Here is a 17,030-nt window from a genome sequence, read left to right on the forward strand (position 1 = left end):
ATTTTTGTCCCTAATGCAGGTGTCAGTAATCCTCCTTCGCCTCATCAAATGATGTTTTTAGCCTGAGGAAATGCTTGACCAGATTCCTCCCTTACTGCATAGAACCGGTGTAATCTCTCAATCCTTGACACAGCAAATAAACACTGCACAGAAAGAGAGCCCCTGCAACTTTATCTCTTACTTCCTTCTACATTGTCTTGTTGACAAGTTTTAGAGGGAACCTCACTGTGGAGAGAAAAGAGGAGACATATTTCTTAGGTAACAAGCCCAAAGGGGCTGTGGCAAGGGATTGAAGGTTAAGTGCATGCAGTAATACTCACAAAAAGGAACTTAACACCAGAATATAATGACTGCATACACTTCCTCTTGACCTTATATTTGGGCACTAGCTCTGCCTTAAAAGAACAAACCTGCTATGTTATCTTGTTACACTATATGCGAAGACAAAGAGGAAGAGCAATTGATCCATTGTGTCATGATGTCACTCACATTACTGTAGCCACAGCACCTAATTGGAGGTTAATGTCTTTTAACCCCTCTCATAAATTATTCCTGGAGATATCTGAACTCCCACTGCAGTTGCCCACCCCTCGTTTTAGTAGGACAGGGCACCTTTTTTTTTTACACTGAGGAAATAATCATGCTGTGTCTTCATACTTTGAGCTGTAGACCTTTTTCTTTGGGACGGTCTCATGTGACTGCACACTGTGCATCAGTACACATGTGAGATCCCAGACAGCACAGAGCTGTTGTCTTAACAGCAAATTGGGGCCTTGTCAGACCTCTAGACTGCTAGAATAGGAACTTTGTGAGAATCACGTGTGATGTTAACATCACCGTCTTATTCTGTTGCCCGTCTGCACTCACCAGAAAAATTACAGTAGTTGTTAATTTTTATTTATTTATTTATTTTATAGAAACGAAAGGCTGGGTAGGGTTCTTGTCTGCATTGTAGCTAAACAATCAGATTATGTAGGCTTGCTCTGGCCTTGACCTCTGCCTGACAGGTTTTCCACTCAGCCCTGACAAACCATAGCCTAGTAAGGGTTTGAAGAACCATGTTTCCACTGAAACATTTCCTACTTTATTTTCAAGCACATGCTAAATTTAAATGCTCTCTCATTTATACTGCAGCTTTTAAAATGTAATAATAAAAAGCAAGTGTGACAAATATAGCATTAATAGTAAGACTAAACATATAATGTTTTGTATGTTAATAATATTACTGCTAAGAGATTATTTCTCAGTTAGCTCAAAATGTATTATAATACTCATTACATTCCTAAATGATTTTAATAATGAAACTGCAATCGGAGTGTTATTGGAAATAGGCATGAATGCATTTAGATTAGTGTAACACTTTATATGCACACATTTATGTGCACACAATCCACCTAAAACTAAGTTTGTTTTTTTGTAGATACTGTATTAATCCCAGAGGGAAATTCTTTACAGCTGTGTCATACAATGACTAGCAAGGCGCGCCACAGGCTAGGGTGAGGCGTCTTGCACAAGAACACACAGCGGTGACTAGGGAGGAGTTGGGATTGAACCACCAACCTTCCAGTTACTAGACAACCATGCTATACCACTGCGCCACTGTTTTTTTATTATTACCCTTTGAGAGTAGTATTTATTAGTAGTATTTATTTAAAAACTTGGTGCTGAGAAGGATTTAGATTAAGTTGTGAAAAGGGGGTCTAACAATCATAGAGGGGATTTTTATGTACAACCTGTAAACAAGTGTTTATTGGTTCTTCTAAGCAAAGATTGAAATTGCACTAAGCATAAAGCAGGTTTGATAGAGAAACAACAGGATCAGCAGAGTAAATGGGATTAGGCGTGCCATACTACAATTTTAATCAAAACTGAAAATAATTTATCTTAAATAAAAAAAAAAGGTGAATGTTATAGCCTGCTATAGCCTTATAGTCTTTGAAATGATCATTTTCTCTTTCTACCCCTAAGGGGCAGCAGAGACCTGCATTAACTCAAGGCAGCGTATCTCTGAGCAATGACTGTCAACTGGGACTCTCATTTCCATGACCAAGAATACAACAGAAAGGAACAAAGGACCAAAGTTCAACAGCTACAAAAATCAAAGTATGTATGACTTGTTATATCTTATTTGTTTTTATATTCATATATTTAGTTTTATAACATTAAATTAAATGTTGACACAAAGAACAGAAAAGGTAAGTTTTGAAGGGGAAAAAAGTGTCTTTCTTTGTCTTACACACACACAGGCAACATTCGGAGATCTCGTTTTCCATCTTTCACCAAACAGGTTGATACGTTGAGACAGCTGCTGGGTGGGCTCTTCTGCAGGAGTGGAGGGCCCTCGGTTCAATGCAATGAGGTGCCTGTGTGGAAACATTTTTTAAAAAGTTTGGTGATAAGTAAAAAACATGGCTGAGGCAGTTCTCTGGGTCAGGCTGTGGGATGCGACAAAGATTGATAAAGAGAGCAGGTCTGCGAAAGGGAGAGGGTGACAGTGAGGGTAGCTGTAGGGCCAGACAGCGCTAGATGAAAGAGGGAACTCTCTCCCACAGCTGTCAGCAGTTTTTAATGTGAACTTTGCTATTGATTGGCAGAGTTGCCAGGTTCTACCACCAAACTTCTCTAGTTTGGCAGCTTCTATAGTTTCTCATTGGATTGTGCGGTATGCAGAGTCCAGTATCAGGTTTGCCATCTTGAGAATGCCCACATGCAGAGTGAACCAAAATATATCATCGTGCTTTAATTTTGTTGATTGATTGATTTGTGGATTTATTTAAGGATGAATGAATTTATTTCTGTAGCCTTGAAATGGGGTGTGTTCAGTAATACAAACTCCTTGTCTTCAAATAGGCTTTGCAGAGCGAGTATGAGAGTGTTCACTTAACCTATTTTACTCCCTAGAAAGTGTGTGAAATCAGCATCTATATTTATCTCAGATACAAGTGAGGTTCCATGTAGAATACAGTAATCTTTAGCCTTTACACAACACTGTAATTGAATCAAGCCATGATCTTTCATCCCTGTAGTTATTTTAAGACATGAATGACACAACAAAAATTGAAATGCACTCCTACCCCTCCAGAACCCCACCTCCACCTTTTCCATTTCAACAAAAGGTCAGAAATTCAATCACCACTGCTGCTATTGCTATAATAATATATGTATGGGAAACAGCCACAGTTACTGACCGCCAAATTCTTTGGCTGCCTGTGGTCATTTTGTCTTGCCTAAGAACAGAGGCGTTTCTCACTGAAGTTATTCATTAATCCCAGCAGGCTGAGAGTACGAGTGTACAACACTAACTGATTCTTTCATTCTTAATCCAGTTTTAAATATCCATGTTAGCAGTGCATGCGTGGATTCTAATGCCTTATTTTTGAACAAATGTGTTTGTTGTTATTTTTTCCTTTTTATTTAGGAACTGATGCAGAAAAACATGATGGGTTTCAAAAACATATGGTTTATTCTTGTGATCAGTGAAGGGCTTTATTTCCACAAACGCCGTCTTCTCATACACTGACACACTTTTCACTTTCATCACCTCACTCCATATTTTGACGTTGCTAACCTCATCAGCGACATTGTTTCATGTTAAAGAATGTACCACCAGTATGTGGCAGTAAATAAAGCAGATCATTCTGGGAAGTGTTAGATAAGAATGTAAAGGAGTGGCACAAATGTTAACAGCATGACACAGATTGGAAGAATGAATGAGGCGAAGGAGGTAAATGGAAGGAAGTGGAGTTCAGTTGAAATAAGCAGCCTCATTAATGCACCGTCACAGCTTTCATTACCTTCCAAGAACAACGTGCATAAATATAAACCACACCGAAAGAGATGTTAAAAAATTAGAGCAGATTAGTCAAACTGAACAACTGAATCTGGTACGTTTCAGTGAATTAGCCTAGACTATAAGTGAATATACAAAAAGCTGCAAAAACTGCCCATGTGCAGTAGTCGCTCAGAAAAATGTCCGATTCAGTGTACATTGTAGTTATCCCATCACAGATCCAAAAAAATCCTTTCGACTTTTAATGAAATTGGTGATGCCACATTTTCTCCACATGCCTTCTGTAAAATATCCCCATTTGCTTTGGTAAAATTCCCAGTTTGTGTGAAGAAAATAGCTTTTGCAAAGCAGAGACAAATGTTCCCTATTGTGATTTTTTTGTTTTATTTTTGCCAGTGTGCTTGGTGTGTCTTGCATCAGGCATTTTTAAACCCTTGCATCTATTACCTTTCACCGGGTAAATACCTAATGCTGGAAACATTTGTCAATGTATGCAGCTGGCTGAACAGAATAGATTATTAGGAAGTGAGAGAAAAACACACACACACAAACACACACACACAGACCTTCTCCAAACAGTGCAAAGCTTGCCATGCAAAGTGTGTTTCTTTATCTCAGACATTGAGAAGCTGCAGAGATAGCAGCACTGGCCATTTGCAGACACACAAGTTGTAATTCATATTCACTAACAAGAATAATAAAAATCCAATTGTCTAAATAAACTTAGACCTGCGGTCAAGACAAATTAATTACAGTTTTTAAAAAGCAGGTAGAAAACACACAGTAATTACTTTTTGAATTGTAGCTGGTGGACCAGAGGTCTGTCTGTGTGTGTGTATCTGCAGATGTTGAGTTGTGTGTGAATTTACATGGTTTATATTATTGTGTTTACATCAAGCCTCATTAGAGATTTGACGCAGTGCAGCTCATTCATTCAGATGTAGGGGTCAGCGCAGTAGAAAGGCAGTTGAAACACTTGTTGTAAATCACAACACAAAAATACAGATTACTGAATGGCTAATTGGCTACAAAGAAAACTTGTGGGACAGTATTTGTGTATTTTCAGCATTTATGAAAAGATATCTCTAAAATATATGATATTGAAATACAATTTATTTTATTAAAGTTAAAGATAGAAATTTGTTACATTTTATGCTGAGTTCAAATTTTAAAAACAAAAACTGACATTTACACTAAAATCTAGACTAAAAAAAGTTTTTTGTTACTTGAGGCAGACAATAGGAGAAAGATATGAATATTCTTCAAGACATTCCAAAGCATCTAAAGTGGCCCTGCCAGTGGCGATCGTCATTTATACCTCTGGTACAACTAAAATGAGCTTGGCAGTAGTAAAGAAAAACTAAAAACATCAATAGTATACTGGCCTCCTGTTGGGTCCTGTGGCCAGTGTTGTGCAAACAGCAGAAAGTTGCAGCGTGTGAAGGGTAATGGGACATCCAACGCCAGGGGACAGCAGGCGGCAGAGTCACACACCGCTGCCGAAAGAAAGATGAAGTAATCTCAGGAAACAAGTAGACACACTCCACTTCGAATTTTGCCCCAAACAAGATTAAAGTGACATTATTCTATGAGAGTGTGGCAAGAGTATTAATCTTACACATAGAGGCAAGAGGCTAGACAAACACAGGCTGGCTGCAGCAGTATGGGAGCACATTCTTTATTTTTGTCAGTGTATGGCGAGGTTCAGAAGTAGCCATGAGAACATCATCTCATTTTATAATGCACTGATGGGGCCATTACCCCCTTTGAAGGGTTTTGATACTCTTGTTTTTAAATATCACACAATGGTGTGTTGATACTTTGTTAATATTGCTAATGTTATATTGTTGTATTTGATTTAGTATCGCATGGATTGTTTCAGTCACCTTTCTCTACAAACATTTTTAAGCATAAGAAAAAATATATTGACCACCTTCATGACACAATGATATAGACTACAGCTGTAAGCTATTGATTCTCTTTTAGTTTTTAAATTTAGCTTACATAAACACAAAACGTGTAAAACTGTTATTTGATTTGCATCCTCCCTATTTTTTTAAGTGATTGTTTCATTTGTGGATTGGAAACTCCAATGAATGAATCGTGTAGCAAAAAACTGTAACATCTCCACCCATGCCATTTAGGAATTCATCAGTTCTAAATCTACTAAATGAGCGTTACACTGAGGTTTTGTTTAGAACCTGTTGCATAAATAAGTCAGGCCCTAAAACCCCACTGAGAAAGACAGAGCTTTAATGAGTGGGGTTTAAGCCCCTCCACCCCTCTACTCCTCCAGCCTCAGCTTGGTCTCCTAATGAGCCATCATCATGCAAAACTGCCAGCTTGATACACATTAATTGGATTTTCACTTTTTCACCAATTAATTGACCAGCATTGTCATGTTGGCCAGCCTCTGAGGGTTTCTAAGAAAATGGGGAAGCTTCCCCTTTTTACTCTCACTGACTCTAATGGCCACTGACTGGAGAGGGGAAACATTTTTCTTTTCTTTTCTTCTCTACTACCGAGATCAGCTATCTCATTATAGGCTTATGACATTTGTTGGAGCCAATCCCTTTGTGAAGAGAAAACAGTTTGTGTGCTGCTCAGTTGAAGCCTTTACAGTTTGTTAACCTGCCTCTGCCAGTGCCAGGGCCCCTGGGGGAAAAGCCTGATGTGCAGTGAGTGACTTAGATTCCTTGCACCCTAGAGGACAGACCACAGGGTGAGGGAGAGCAATCCCACGCCACCTTGTTCAACAAGCACCAAAACAAGGAATGAATGCAGCCATGGCATTTCACAATGGTTATTTGATATGTTGACACATCAGTGGTGTTTCGAATTCTGCCAGGGGGATTTTTGTTCACATGAATCCTTGCAGCTCAGATCCACTTGGGGAAGGTACGGTGGAAGTAATATCTTAGTCACCCTGTTGAAATTAATCTTAAAAAGAACAGCAAAACCAAACATGACCTTTAGTTAATCATCTGCGCACAACTGATATTTGAAGGGCTGATTCTAGTTACGTTTTTGAGTTTGTGTCATGACTTTGGTTGTTTAAATATTAACAACATCTTAATGCTGTTTACAGCTGGGCCCCATGGAGACGACAAGGGCTGTGGAAAGGAAAAGTGGTTTACCTAGATATAAGCACATGACTAATGTGAATGCACACAATGAAAGTTGATCACGTGTGATTTTTGTTATGTTTTGTTGTACATCTACCACCGTTAAGTTAATGAGATTGGCTTTAATGTTTCTTTATGTGTGAGAGGCTGTAGCTGTGTAACACTAGATGATGTCATTATCAGTCTCCGCCATCTAAATGTGTGTTCCACTCTACTATTCCATATCTATATCTTTAAAGTGGAATGCCTACAAACACAATGTTACAGCCACTCAGTCTTTGCTACTGCATTAGTTAAAGTTTAGTCTTTTTTCTTGTAGTTGTTAGTAGGTTTTTACCTGCAGAAACCATACTGTTTAATGTGTATTCAAACGCATGGCTCAACCTTAGTTTTGGTTATATCACAGAGACAAGATCAATGTGGAGCTAACAAGAAATGTATGTCAATATACTGAATTATGATATTATTGTTATAGTCTCATAGTCATAACAGTTAAATCATTTTTTAGGGGGCTGTCTGGATATTACTTTACAGTTGGTCACTCTGATCCATTAACTTAACTCAACTAGTGTTGAGTGTCTTTGTTTTTATGCTGCATTGGTTATAATATATTGATATATTGTCATACACGTTGACATTCTTTGTCTGTGTAATTTTTGTGTTTTCTTTTCTAACAACAGCTAAATAATATTTGATCATTATTCAATAATTTATTTGGTGTATTGAGTTAACTGATTAATAGGTGAACAGCAGCATTGGTAATTAGTGTCTCAGCCAATATTTATCCAATATTTAGACAAAACCTGTGCCTTTGCCAGAATGGGATATTGATTATTTCAAAAGTAGACATCCTGAGACTGACTAGGGTTTTACCATACTGTAGCCCATTATGTCTACATGCTTTTCTCCACTGAATGATGCAGCGCCGGGTATGTCAACCATTGATTGTTTGCTTTTTGTTGAAACATCACTTTTTTGTTTTTGCTTTAAAATAAAAATCAGTTATGCTGTAGATGCAAAAGCAAACATTGCATGCCCAATATTACTATTATATTATTATTTATGACTACCTCCCTACTTGCACATGCATATTTACTCTGCCTACATTTTATATTTATATTTTATTTATATTTCATATTTTGCTGCTCTTATTATTTATATATATTTTTATATTCTGCTCTTCATTTTTGTGGCTTTTAAATATGGACCTAGTTTTGAAGAAAGGGAGAAAACAATGGCCTTTAACATGGGTAAAAAAAATAAAGCCAAATCATCTAGTCACATGTACCAAAACAGTGAAAATAATTGTCCTAAACGCTGTGTGGTAACTTTTTGCACGGGTGATTTTTAGAGAACGGGGAGTAGTATTGATCTTTTACTTCATTTTGACAATTATTTAATGTTATAGTTGTCTAAATGGGTGCAGCTTGATGTTTGAGCCATTCATTCAACTTGTGTACAAAAACAATAGCTACAACAGCTCTCTCGGGTCAATGAAAAGACACTCTGTCAGCTACTCCTTTTAAAAGCGATGTTGTTCCAGTAACTGAAAATAGACCATTCCCCTCAATCAATATCCTTCCAGGCAGGGAAGGTTGAAGGTTAGAGGTCAAACCTTTATGAATCCTGTGATTGGGTAATCAAGGGCAATACCCTTAATTAATCGATTGAGTGTTCAGGAGTAGGAGTGGTTTATAACATATAATGTGTTGGTTTCCATAACCATGAAGGATTCCATTATTTATGTAAGAGTGTCCATTATGCCACATCGTGAGGAGAAAAAATAGGCGTTTTTTTATGCCATCAACATTTAATCAAGCAGAACTTCATTAATCCCCATAATTAATTGAGCAGGTTTTGCTATGTTCCTTTTGCTACCTTTACTTTCTGGTCGGACGGACATGTTTTACCATTATTGTTGTCCCGTCCCTCCAAGGGTTGTGAGTTAATCTGCATGACCCAGCACCTGTCACATACTAATAAACACAGAACTAATTGACTTTGTTGCCCCACTTAGCAGCTGCCTCACCAGTCAAAGCAACCTCAGAGATTTTTGTTTGTTTACTGCAAGACTACAAGGTATATCTCATCACTCAGGAAAGATATTATATCAGGTGGTATGAGGTTATTTTTAGGAGGGAATGCTGTAGAAGGTAACTTAAATAGTGCTGGAATTTTCCATGAGCACAGGTGAAAAGTTATTGAAAATTATGAGAAGGTCTAAATATCTGTTGCTATAATTTAGAAGCAGTGTATATAGATGGAATACAAGATGTTTGATTTTAGTTTCACGAGCTTGAAGCAAGGCAACTGGACTTTGAGTTGTGGACTTGAAGAGGTTTTGCTGCTTCTGTAAGTAGCTTCATCAGTTTTTCTTGATGAACATCAGTTCAAAAGTCAGGTATCTAAAGATGAGCTGAAATTGGAGAATAAAGCCTAGAAGCCTTTGTTTTGGCAAATTATTGTTTTATTTTGAATTTAATGTCTTTGTGCCTATTATGTTATAGTTTCTCATATCTCCGTTCATTCCTGTATTCCTAATTCTTGTCCTGGTCATCTGTTTTATTCAAGTGTGCAGAAAGGGAAACATATTTGACATATTATGATCCACAGACTATGTTTTTTTTCTTTTTTTTTTAAGACGAAAACTCCTAATGTAACCACTGGTATTCTCATTTGGTTAAGTGGCATGGCCATAATGAAGTACAGTTTCTTCAAGGGATTTTAGAATAAGCATGCTACATAGTTATGCAGTAAAATAATTATAGAACAAAAAGCAAAATAACTGTACAGAATGCATATTCTCCTCTGTCCTGATTACCTAGGGTATTTGTTACAATCAAAAACAGTAAGTACCATCATTAAACTGTATAGGCAGAGAATGACTCTACTGTCAGAACCCTGAATACCCTAGCAACAGAGATGAAAAAACTATGGCTGAAAGTGTCCTACTTATCCAACAACAGTGAAGCGAGAGAATGCGGTGCTATATGCAGAGTTAACACATACCTCACTGTGTTCCTGCTATACACTGCTCTCTCACTGCTCTCCGTCTCTGTTGTTGTCTCTTCCCTTTACATACACACATACGCGCACACTCTAACACACAATAGCTGTTCAAAGTTTTTCCAGGGTATTTCTCGGTTAATTAACAGATTAGTGGTGTGGGGCAGCTCTGAAGTTCAGGGGTCAAGACTAAACCCTCTAACTCGGAGGATAATCAGTGGCAGGTGGGTCCACACTTCTCCTGTTGCCCCTCACAAACCCCTCCTCTCTTGACTTGTGGCAAAAAAGCCTCACTCCCCCTTCACATAGGCTACTAGTACTCTTGACTCTAGCCACTGTTGATGCACCTGACATATATATAGAGAGAGGAGAAGGAGTGGGAAATAGGCAGAAGAGAGCAGTGGGTGGATGTGAGGAGGGGATGGAACAGTATTTGAAAGAACAGGAGGAGAGGCCTATATTGGATATGTTCTGGAAATGTGCCATCCTTTCATACACACTTCCAGGACCCATATTTACAAAACTGACCAGTGGGAATCCCTGACCGAATGGAATGTGGACTATAGGCCTGGGTCTAATGCAATAAAATAGAAATACAATAAGAAAGACAAGTGCAAAGAAAATAAAGGCTTGAGCTTCTTTTTCCCTGCCTTTTTTTTAAACTTATCTCCATTCACTCCTCCCATATTCCATTCCAGGTTCTGCTTGGTGGAAAACTCCATTGTGAAGCTCTGAATGGGAGACTTTGGGAGTGTCTCTCCTTCTGTTAATTAGGACTGGCCAGCGTTTCCGCTCCCCTCTGAGCCCCTCCATTATTATTTCTTCACATTCTTTAGCAAAAGTTAACCCCAGTCGTTTTTTTCTCACTTCAAAGACCACTGACAAAGATCAAGACCAAGGAGAAAATGGGAAGTCTGAGCCTAAATTTAATTGCATTTGAAAACAATTTCATTTGAACATGTTTATTAAAAGCATAATAAAAAATAATAATTGTCATATGCAGCACAATATGGCTAAAGATAAACACTCAAATGTGGTGTATAATCTCTGACAAACCTGCAGTAAATGATGACCACAGAGTTCAGAGAACACATTGAAGAACATAGGTACACGTGCACTCATTGACATACCATCCTAAAATATACCTCCCCTACATCTGTGGTCAACATCAGCCAGCAAAGAAGTCCTGGGGTGCCTTCTACCACTGCCCAGCAGGCATCCATTTGATGAAAAAAAATCACTTTGCCTCATTAGCTACACACACTCTTAGTTTGTCACAATGCCTTTACTTGAGTCCTGCTAACAGAGCCCCCTCCACCTCTTCTCTTTCTCTAGGTGGAGACTTCAGGGGCCAGAGGCACAGTTTCGGTGAGTGAGGCCTTTTCTTCTATCCCTCTCCTAGCTGGTTTAAGGGTTGTAATTATCTTTTGCTGGGGGAGGCTGTAAATTGGATTAAAGTGGAGGGTCTCGGCTGAGTGGATCAACCCCTACCACCACCACCTCAGCCCTCCACTTCTCCCCCACCATCTCACCACTTGGTGGGCCACACGCTGATAAAGTGCGGAAAACCGGATTTGGATTCAGCCTCAGCATTCATGGCTTCCTGCCGGAAAAAATGAAATTTTCCAACAGAAGGGGCCAGTATGCTTGTGGTATCTGTCTGTGTGGTGTGTTTCATCTGGCCTCACTCTTCCAGAAACACCATTACCTACGTTATCAGTGTGAGCCGACTCAGGCTGACTGGACTAGGAAGCTTGGCCAAATACTATCCATACAATCTCTGACCAGCTCTGTATTGTAGCTCTTTTTAGTGCTTGTAGGCAACGAAATTATTGTTTATTTAATGTAACTGGCGGCTATACATACTGCACTTTTTGTTGTTAGGACTGAGGACCGATCATGTCCCTTACGACACTAAATAGGTTAAAATTTATGCTCATTCTTCTCTCTGGTAGACTAATCTACGTTATAAGTAGTTAAAATCTAAATTCTGTGGGACAACTTAAGAAAAGCTGATAGTGAAAGGATGACTTCCTGGCTGTGAACTCATTTCCTGGTGATCGTAAAATTTTAATCCTGTCGAGGAATGTCTCCGGGTCTTTACGGATTGCTGGGATACTGGTGCGTGAAATGGCAAGTCTACCTTTCCAAATGATGTGAACCCTGTTTTTCAGTGAAATCACAAAAGCTTTTACAACACATGGCAGGTGCAGCATTTGCATTGAATGGACTTGTCTGTTCAGATTGGAGAACATGTCTATATCTGATCCTGGTTTGATTAGAGAAACTTTGCATTAACTTTTTTCTCAGTTAAAATCACCCTTGTGGAGATTGATTATAAGATTGAAAACTTTAGCTTATGGTAGAGTTTGTGAGGATCACATTGTGTGTTTTATATATATATATTCTCTTAGATGGAGTTATACTCCACATTTATACCCACATTTAACAACCAGGTAGTCTATTTTTTTTTAGAATAAGACTTCACAGACCACACATTTGATAACCTCATACAGTAAATGTCATATTGTTTGTTTATCTACCTACATGTACTGTATCAAGCATAGCTAAAATTAGCTCTGTGTTATCCAGCTGTAACATTAGAACAGTGTTTACCAGTAAATGCATCAATATTAATTATTCAGCAGCGCTGCACTGTCATGTGGAATACTTTAATTGCAGTTGTGCTTATACTTGAATTGTTTTACTGCTACATGCTAAATTAAAAACTGAAGCCAAACAATGAACGTTTTGTTAATTAATAGTTTTTGTTTTTTTTAGCATAACAGTTGTGCATAGTCGTCTTTCATAAACTCAAACTCAAAAGTGTCCACCTATGCTTACACCAATCAAACATCTCTATATGCATGAAATCTACAGGTCAAAGGGTTACATCTCTCCCTTCCAAACTACATTTATCAATAGAGTGGATGAAGTAACATATGGATTTCCACAGAAGTAATACCAGACTAGGTCGAGTGGTCCCCTATTGCGGGTATAATGACCTGAAACCTGCAGAGCAATGAAAGAGAGTCTATTGAGAAGGGTTTTTCCATTCACGTAAAATGTCAATGCATTTTCCAACAGACACTTACAAGGGATCAGTGGACCCTCAAGTGTTCATGAAGAAAATAACCTTTGAATACTACACTGGGATGCTACTCAACTGAGCCATTCTACGACCATAACACCTCTAATGATTTAGCCAAATAGCTTTGGCATTTTAGGCCGATAGAAAAAAACAGTGATTCAGAAGAAAATAAATAAAAATGAAAGAAAGCATCAGCAGTTGTTCAAGGTTTACTTTTGCCTTCAAGCAATCTGCATAAAATCATTGAGCAAAAAGGCCACACAGAGTGCAATGGAGTAAGCTATCTTGCTCTTTGGGTTTTAGTTACCAGAGTAGAGGTGTTTTTCATTAGGTACTAGAAAAATACAGCTACAGTTATCTGGGATGCTCCTCTTTTGATGTGTCCTCAGCCTCCCAGTCTGTGCTCCTTTTTTTTCATGCCAGGGAGATAAATAGGAGGGAGGGCTGTTAGTAGGAGATTCCTCAACACAGTGGGAGCTCAGGACCGTCACTACAAGTGTTTGTCTAAGATATGGACTGTTTGTAGTACTCCCCACAAGTAATTCATTTATTACATGCAAGAAATATGGGCAGGAAAAAATGTGTGCTCCTTTTTCTTGTATTTTTTCATTAAGTATCAGGACACCACCTCCCTACAATCACTAATTTAGAATATTTGATACAAATCATTTTATCTCTTAAGTATGCCCATAAAATATATTTAGTGATTAATTAAACACAGCCACTGTATCTAATGACTATGAAGACCATTTACATTACATTATTATGGCAATGAGTTAGAAAAACAATACATGTTCACTTAGACAGTTTTAATCTGTAACATTTAAATGGATACAAAAACAAAGTGGGATTGATAAGATTTTTGTCCCGTGTAGTTTTTTCGAGGACACTGTGGTCAATCCAGGTCTTTGCATGAATCACCCACAAACTGGATAAACTGGATACATGGCAGCAAATAAGGGCATTCTGTCTGTGTGTTTATAAGACAGTAGTCAGAACCTCCTTTCATCTTTAATTTCCTGCCGTGCCATCTGAACACGAAGATCAAACAGGGGACAAAGTGACCCTCCACGCTCCAGATTCCTCTGAGGAGAGTGAAGAACCCCCACTGCTCACTCAGCCTGACCCTATCTCCCTTCACTTCCTCTTCACATAACCCTTCTCCACAGGCTAGCCCTTAAAAGGTAAAACTTATCAAAGCTATTTGTCTGCAACGAGCTTGCTCATCCTGCGTTACTGATTAGTGATTGACTCCTGGATCATTTGTGTGTATTTGATTCTGTCATTGACGAATGCCACATCAGTCCCTTAGATCTAATGTTTTGTACAAATGACCATGAATTTGTTCAAGTGGCTCAGCTTTTAATTCATATTTTGACTTCTTCTGTATCTCCTTGGTGAAATGGCCACTCTGTGAGCCTCTCCTTTCTAATCAGAAAACTTTGATTGCCAATCTGTGTGATCCTTGTCAATCAAACATCTGTTCAGTGTTTTGTCCATGGCTGCACCTGCTGACCTCCAACTGACCTGCGAAATAAGCAGTGAGGCGGGAAACTACAGGAAGCAATTTACTCTCCCAAAGCTACATTGGGAAGGGAGAGCCAATCAGAGCTCTGCCCAAGTGTCCATTTTTTGATTAAATGTACTCTAGACCTGGCTTCTTATGTTTGATTTTCTTTCTTTTTAACGGCACCCACAGTGTTACATAGGCAAAGGGGAGGTGAAATTTCTCCCTTCCAAATGGATTGCAATTTCCCCCCATTTAGCACCTGAAGGTAATTAGCTTGAAGAGATTGCAGAGTGAGAAACACGTTCATGGAACATTAACTCTCGCACATTCTCCAGTTGCAGGGAATTAATAGGAAAGATTAAAGTTTAAAGAGAGCAAATGCCATTAGCTCACAAACCCCTTCTCAGAGGCTGCAACCAAACCATGCTAAACCAATGCTGGCTTTGAAATGGGTTTTAAAAAGTGCTCATCATGCTACATGCAAAGTTTCATAGGTGTATTAACTTATGCACTTTGATGCATGTAGCTGCTTTATGTTGCAGCAGCACAGTCTCCCGCAGCTTCATAATGTTCTTTTTTTAATGAGCTTTTGTGTGTCCTGCATTATGCTAATGACCAGCATGGCATGTACTAAATTTAGCCGCAATGTTGAGAAAATGTAAACACACAAAGCAATCAGCATCAGTGCAGATTTTTATACTCTTTGAGGCCCTTTTTTCACTTATCACATCTTCTTTGCTGTGCCTCTCAGGATTTTTTTAAGTATCTATATGTGTATCTAATCATTTATTTCCATCATACATTGAGTTTTCATTGGGTTATACTTTTCTCCACTTATTTGCCCATTTAGCCATTCATCCATCAATCTATCTACCTTAAGGGGATAGAGGAGGAGACGGCAATTGGCAATGAATTTTTAGAGGCCATCCCACTCACAGATTCCATCATAGCCTGAAAAATTCTGTGAGGTAAAAAAAAATGAAATTGAGACATGGTAGAATTTATTGCCCAGAAAATTCCATTCTACTATCTGATTTGAAAAGTCCAGTCCTCCTAGCTTCAGAAAATCTATTTCCCCACATTTTAATACCCCCGCGTAGCAGTCCTCATAATTCATTCGAGTGTGTTAAGCTCAGTTTTATTAGATCTGAAACAAATTTTGGTGGGGATCCTATAGGTCATTAACCATGGAGTAATTTTATCCTTGTTTCCCTAATGATGCCATAATGGTGAGTGAATTTCTTAACTAAAGACCAAAGAACATTGTGAAGGTCAGCTTCATCTGCAGGCTCCTTCAAGCGCTTCTCAGAGAGATTGGAAAAGTCGCACATTTTTGAGGAGTCATTAATAACCTTAAAGCTGAGAGCCTATTTGCGATCTCGCTCTCTACCTTTTAATTTCCCAGCTTTCTCTTTCCCTCTCTCTCCCTTTCTCTCTCTTCCCCTGTCTTTTTTTAGTTCTTTGATTGCCCTCATGCAGAAAGTAATGCGGTGTGTGTGAATGGGTTAGAGAAAGTCAGAGGAAAAAGAGGGAGAGAGCAGAAATGGTAGTGCAGTGACATACAGATCCCAGATGTGATGCTGCTATAATTTGAATTTTATGCCTTTGTTATCGCTTTAATCATTTTCTTTATTCGTTTTGTTTCAGTGGTCTGGGAGAGACACCTGATTGGGTAAACCACCTAGGGACCCATTTTTATTTGGAATGTGGTACAAGGTCTAATTAGAATTTGAATTTTGCTGAGCCTTGAAATGGCTGGTACTTTATCCTGATCGCCTTAGATATTGTTCCAAGTCAATCATTTGTCATCGCAAAGCATGCTGGGAAGGTTCTGCTAATGAAGCCCTGCGTTTGTTCACCATTTTTTGCTGCCCTGGCATTTTTGTCCATTTAGGCAGCCTGATGTAAGGACAGCGGCGGTTATATATCCATGTTACGACACACTGTGGAGGAGCACACTGTGGATGTTGAACTGCTGCTGTCACATCCATCTGAGGTCTGTCACTGTTCAGCACTGACACACAACAGGGAGTGGTATATTTGCAGAGGAGAGGAGATGAAAAATTCCATCTTTATCTTTATTATTACATATTATATATATTATTTGTTCTGTTTGTGTTTTTTAACATATATTCTTGAGCAAAATTAACTTAAAAAATTAAATCATGATAAATCAAATGTCATATAATTAACTTAATTGTGGTAAACTAAAGTGTTTTTATTTCAATTACAGGAATCATACATTCCATCACATTCATTCTACTTTTTCATACACTCTACTGAGCTATATGACATCTGATGTGCCAATATTGTGCTCATTTGGCTACATGTACTTATTTTTTCCATGTAAGTGCAGAGAACATTAAGTTTCTCATGTAGTGGAATTAACAACTATGCTTTTATGTTTATGATGATGGTCATGTGTATGTAGATATAGCCAATACCAATGCCTTCAAATCAGGCATTCCTTTACGAAAATATGTAGTTTTCAGAATAAGTACAGTAGCT

At 38.4% G+C, this 17,030-nt stretch overlaps 1 long non-coding RNA gene across 1 annotated transcript in view; it reads left to right on the forward strand.

Annotated features, from left to right (window-relative positions):
• The first annotated feature begins 2,049 nt into the window (after window positions 1–2,049).
• LOC114447777 (uncharacterized) overlaps window positions 2,050–17,030 on the forward strand; it is a 65,618-nt gene continuing 50,637 nt past the window's right edge. The window contains exons 1-2 of the long non-coding RNA XR_003671863.1: window positions 2,050–2,103; window positions 11,257–11,289. This is a non-coding gene — a long non-coding RNA (uncharacterized LOC114447777). The remainder of the gene's footprint in view (window positions 2,104–11,256; window positions 11,290–17,030) is intronic.

This window comes from Parambassis ranga, chromosome 15 (genome assembly GCF_900634625.1).
Source record: "Parambassis ranga chromosome 15, fParRan2.1, whole genome shotgun sequence".
In the NCBI taxonomy this organism is placed as follows: Eukaryota; Metazoa; Chordata; class Actinopteri; family Ambassidae; genus Parambassis; species Parambassis ranga.